We start from the raw sequence: 6,000 nt of genomic DNA, 5'->3' as shown, positions 1-6,000 counted from the left end.
GTCCTTTTCAAATCTTGAAGCCAATCAATGACATGGCTTATCAACTCAAGTTGCCCAACCATTGGCTCATACATGATGCTTTTCATGTGAGCCTACTTAAGCCCTACAAAGGATAGCCACCAATAGAACCAATTATTGAAGACCCTCCAAAAATCGAAGGCCAAGAAGAGGTGCTACAACTTGAAGCTATCCTTCGGCATGAACACAAGGTACTACACCATGGTAAGATTATCCGAAGGTATCTTATGAAGTTCAAAAATTATCCATTTGAAGATGCTAGATGGATGCAAGGAATACAACTTAAGGATAGTATGAACTTTGTCAATGCTTACAATGTTGCACTAGAGTAAGCGAATGTAAATGCTTTCTAAATGAACAATGTTTTTGTCTTATAAGACTAATCCTCTTTTGTGCACAAATTTAAATAGTATGCATGATTAGAATCATGTTTGTGATGATGACGTCACTCAAACACCAAGTATAATTTTTCACTCCACTTTGGGAGTATGATATAGACTAAGAGCATATATGCTTATGGTAGCTACGTCTCCCAAGCACCAAATGGACTAGTCATCCATTCTGGAATGATGTCGCAGGGTGAATAGGGATCCTCTACCTGCTAAGAAACGTAGACTAATGACTAAGACTTTATCTCTTCTACCTCATAGTCGAGGACGACTATGATTTCAAGAGAGAAGTAATGTCATAAAATCTAATATCTAACCAACCCAAATGATTTCTTCATATTAAACTCATCATTTAATGTGGGAGAATAAATGGGAACAAGGATTAGAATATAGAAATGTGCTTATGGATCTGTCTCAACACGGGGCCAAGGCTAAAGGGGTCCAAATGGGAGATGGTCTGTTAAAGAGCAATGCTACCTAATGGAGCTTAAAGACCTTAGGGTTATCTTCATTAAAAACCTCCAAAAGTTAGTGTTAAAAAGTCCTTTGATCTTAGACAAAAAGCTAGGACTGACCTTGAGGTGGGAATCCTACTCAAGCATGAAGTGCTTGTCGGCTTGCTAAGTGTTAGTGGGAAACTTGCCCAAAAGCTTGAGGTGCTTCTCACATGCTTAAATAACTAAGGTTTTTGAAGTGTTCAATTCAAAGATAAACTCTCAAGAGGCATCAACGTTTCCATGCTTGATTGACTAAGTGCTTAAAGTATTCAATTCAAACCAAATGACTTAATAAGCATAAAAGACACATGTTCAAATGATCCTCCACACATGGCCCTCATGATGTGATTGAATGCTATTGGATAGGTTTTAAAGGGTTCCAATGAGAATTTAGATACATAAAAATAAATAATAAGTTATTTCTCTCAAAGAGGAAAAAGAGGACATATGTCCAAATGAAATAATTAAATAATACAAGAGAGAGAGAGAGAGAGAGGTGTGGACCAAGCATGAGAGGGGGGTATACTCTCCCACACACACACACACACACACATTCTCTCATTGTGTGGAGTTCAAAGTGCAAGAGCTCCATCTCCTTCTCCAAGCTTGTTGAGAAGTGGCGAGCCTACACCAACACTCTTTGGCTATGGAATGCAAATCCAACCAAGATCCATGCTTCAATGCTTAAGTTTTCCATCTTTTTCATCTTCATTACTATGCTATTATGCTATGCTAAGCAAGAAGAGTCATGATAAGTGAGGAACTATTTCTTTCTCCTATGGGTGATTCTTCTTCCTCTTCCCTACCCTCATTCCGCGCTAGCTCTCTCCACCTTCGAAGGTGTTTGAGGCCTTGGAATAGTTAATGCTTTTTGCAAAGTTTATGTTATGCTTGTGATGCATGAAGCTTTCCATCTTCATAGCATCACCAAGGTCACAAGGAACACAAAGATTGTATTGTAACAAGTCTCTCTTGATGGGAGAATCTATAATACAAACGCCTTTTGGAGGGGGGACCGGCTCCAAGTAAATCCGGTCCTCAACTATTTTCATGTTCTCTAATACTCTCTCTCTCTTGCAAAAGTATTGTTCATGCCAAGTTAATTAAGTACTATGTTCATGTTGCTACCATCAATTAAGTTCACCCTCTATGTTCTCAAAGTAATCTCACAAAAATGCTCACTCTAATTCTCTTAATTATGCTATCCTCAAAGTTCATAGGCCATTTCCATTACACATGTTTTGATTTTTCTTGCATTCTATTGTTTTAGAATGTTAAAAGTGAAGCTTCACCTTGCATAATTCTAGCAAATTCTATGGACACACACACACACGCGCGCGCGCACACACACACATATATATTTATTTATTTATATTTACACACACACACACACACACACATATATTGATGAGTTCTTTTTATTTCACATTTCATTTCACCCCGCATTTCACATATTCACATGGCTTGACTTTTCTTACATTCTCTAACTTAATTCTAGTCAATATTTAGGAAAGTCTCTTCTATTAAGTGGTTGTCGGCCAAGTTTCATCCCCACAAAGAAGCGAACCAAAAATACTAGTATAAATTTAAAATTTGTAGAATTTTTGAACTATTTTCTCACATATTTCACCAATTTTTCTTCCCTTTACCATGGTTTGTTATTCGATAAGCACAAGTAATCACTATGGTTGTCTTAAGTAGGTGCTACATAGAGGAGAGAGAGAGCTTTTTCGTCTTTTTGACTCAATCCCCTAAAATGAGCATAGAGAAATCTTTTTCAAAAAAATAATCAATTGTTCTATTTTTTAAGAAAAGCTTCCTCAAAAAGCTTCCTCGAATCCCCTACTCTAACTTGTGAATGTGTAACATACAAGATCCATAAGCTACCAGTCTTCCTTTTTGAGTCAAAACTCCACCAGTCGCTTGTCCACTTGCAACTCTGAGAACAATGATCATCTTTGTGATATCTGGAAGTCATAAAATATGAGCATTTAGCAAAGCTTCTTTGCCTCTCAAAACTAGCTTGAGCATGGTCATTCCAAGTAAACATTGAAGTGGCTCGGGCCACCAAAGTGGCTCATGCCAACTTTTAATAATTTGAGGATAGGTTTTGCAAATGACACCAAATTTTCACAAAAATTCTTGAGCGTGAGTTTTAGATGAAAATACAACTTTGTGGCTTATTTGACTCAAAAATCTCAACATTCTAAAAGTCACTTTTTCAAAAACAACATTCTTTAGGTAAAACTATATTTTTCCAACTAGTTTGGATGGTTGTCGAATGTTGTCAGTTTTTCTTCCAAAAATATAGAAGCATCATAAACCTATTAGATGCATACATATGTAATATATAATGAAGTTTGAGAAAGCTTAAAAATATTTTGGCCTATCTTTGAGATGGTATAGTAGAGATTTGTGTGTTTAAACAAATTAGTTCTTCAAGATAGCTACCAATGAAAAACTTTTGAATCGCTAGATTTTTGTTCAATTTTTATTCAAATTGTACTATGAGCTTGGCGTGATTCCCCGAATACATTTTTCATTTTGATATCTTCACAACTATTGACGATTTTTCTACAAAAATCTCCAAAAGCCAAAATACTAGTGTTAAGGGTATTGGTCAAGAGTGTAGCTATCTCAGTATAACCTTCAATAAAAGTACGGTACCATCATTTCAATCCAAGAAATCTGCATACTTTGTTGACATATTGAGGTGTAGGCCAATCTACAACAACTTCTATTTTACTTGGGTCTGTAGAAACACCATCCTTGGAAACAATGAATCCCATGTATTCTACTCTGTCAGTGAAAAATGCATATTTGCTACACTTGGCATAAAGTTGATTTTGTTGTAGAACTTCAAGTACTTATCGTACATATGTTCATGTTCTTCTTTATTCCTCAAATAGACCAAACTATCATCAAAGAAGACAAGAACAAAATCATCAAGATGTTCTCTAAACACGTTAGAGTTAAAAGTTGCTAGAGTATTTGTTTGAGGGTGATATTTTTTGGCGAGTGCTTTTTTGGAATCCGACGAGCAGATTTCAAAAAGATTCTTTCCTCTCTTCTAAACTTTATACTCTTTCCTGATCCTCCATCGGTCTCTCTCTCTCTCTCTCTCTCTCTCTCTCTCTCTCTCTCATATTCTTTTCCTTGGTAAATACACCTTGATCCTACATCGGCGTCACCATCGCTTTTGCTCCTTTTTTCTCTCCCTTGACCCTCTGTCGGCCTCGACCTCGGCCTCATATGTAGGTTTGCCAAGTTTTTGTTCCATTGAGGTGAAAATGTATCTCTTGCTAGTGCCATCCCAAAATTGGGCTAGATGTTGACCTCCTTTTTTATTAAACTTTCTCAAAATTTCACTCTAAAATGGATTCAATAGTTCACTTCCTACTTTAGAGAGCCATGAGGACTGGTCTGTTATGGATTTTTGGAAAATATATGGCTTCCTCTTCCCATTCTAGTGTCTCGGCTACTATAGTACACTTCCATACTAGCTCGCCCATGGTGCTACCTAATCTCAAGTTTCCACACCAAGTTGCCAACATTTTTTTGTGAATCCCTACCTATAAATTTGGCAAAGTGGTCTTTTGCATGTAGTGCAAGGTTGAGGATCCCAATGTTGCCTTGCTCCTTGGGTCTAGTAGGATACTCCCATTTAATTAGCCCACTGCGAGGGTAGCAAATCTTTGGTAGTATTGTTCCTTAGAAATCTTTTCACTGGTTTCAAGAATTCCTTTTTCTCCCCTTTTCAATCCTATAGCATATCTATGTTTTTTTTTAAAAATCCTTATTTGAGCTTGATTAGGTTCTCTGCGTGCTGGCTCGCTAGTCCTCACCCTTGCCTCATGAGGAGGGGGGCTAGACAAGGGTTCGACCTGGGTAGGGCTCCTGGATGCCTTGCTACCGATCTGATGTCTTCTCCATTGTTGGCCTCCCCATTTTTGGAGTTTGTGGAGGCACTCCATCAAGCTTTGCAAAAGGAAAAAATGGTGGCCAGTTTCGTTCGGTGGTCTGTGCAGTGCTGGGCGCAATGTTTTTGGTGGAGAAGGGGGTGCGTTGGTGGCAATTATGGGCCTTTTTGTCTTAGTACTCTAAAGGTTTGTGGATTCCTGCTGGAGTTTTTGGTTCCTTGTTGGCTGTGATGCAGGAGCTGGTATTGTTATGTCAGTAGCCAGGTGGTTGCATGAAGGGGATTAGGTTGGGGCTTCGCTCACCACATTGGGTCTGACTGATTGCAGTTGGTGCCTCTAGTTTCCGGCCTTTCCTAATGCGGTGGAGTTCATTGTGGTCTCTTTTGGGTAGCTTCCGACAAGGTCTACGCTTGAGCCAGCGGACGTCTTTCTTGGTTGCACCTGTGGCTCTCCCTGGGATGCGATGGTCTTCAACTTCTTGGCAGTTCACGTTTTGTTTCCTGTTTTGCTCAGTATGTTGGGCATTGTCGGCTTAGTGTGAGTGGGTCGGTGATAGTGGTACCCAATGTAGGCCTAGTCACTTTCTAGTCACTTTGGCTTTAAGTTATGTGTTTGTACTCCGGTTATCGGCTTCCCTGTAAAAAGTCGGATTAGGGTAAAGGGGCCAGGTTTAGGCCACCTAAGGGCTTGGGGTGGTTTAAGCATCAAAAAATTAGCATTTTTGAAAATTTAAAATTTTGATGAGTTGCGCCAAGTATCATTTCACAGGAGGGGATAGGGTCCAAGTGTTGGCAGATAAGGAAGATGAGGTGAAAATTGAAAACTAAAATCTCTTTGTAATAAAAATGGGAGTGAAAGGGAAGGCTTGGCTCCCCTTGTAGATGTGCTTGGTCGGTGCAACCTTGGTGTGCTAGCCACCCGTGAAAAGGACGGCCAATGACCATGCATGTGCCCTATCACGCTTGCTTAATGAGCCACTCAGTTGCGAACACCTGTCCTAAAGAAATCTACCTCTCAGCCGGTGTGGCTCCGATTAAACAGGATCACATGCAACGCGTGAGGACTCCATAGCCACTTCACTCACGAGCCAGAGTCAGACCCTCGCGTGCAGGGCTTGCAAAGGCTTTGAACTTCATCGCCTCCCTAGCTTCGCAGTGCTTCTACTTGCATGCGTTG

Source organism: Adiantum capillus-veneris, chromosome 7, assembly GCF_014529385.1.
Source record: "Adiantum capillus-veneris isolate H3 chromosome 7, ASM1452938v2, whole genome shotgun sequence".
NCBI classification, from domain to species: Eukaryota; Viridiplantae; Streptophyta; class Polypodiopsida; order Polypodiales; family Pteridaceae; genus Adiantum; species Adiantum capillus-veneris.
The sequence above is the reverse complement of the archived record's forward strand: the minus strand, read 5'-3'. Positions refer to the sequence as shown.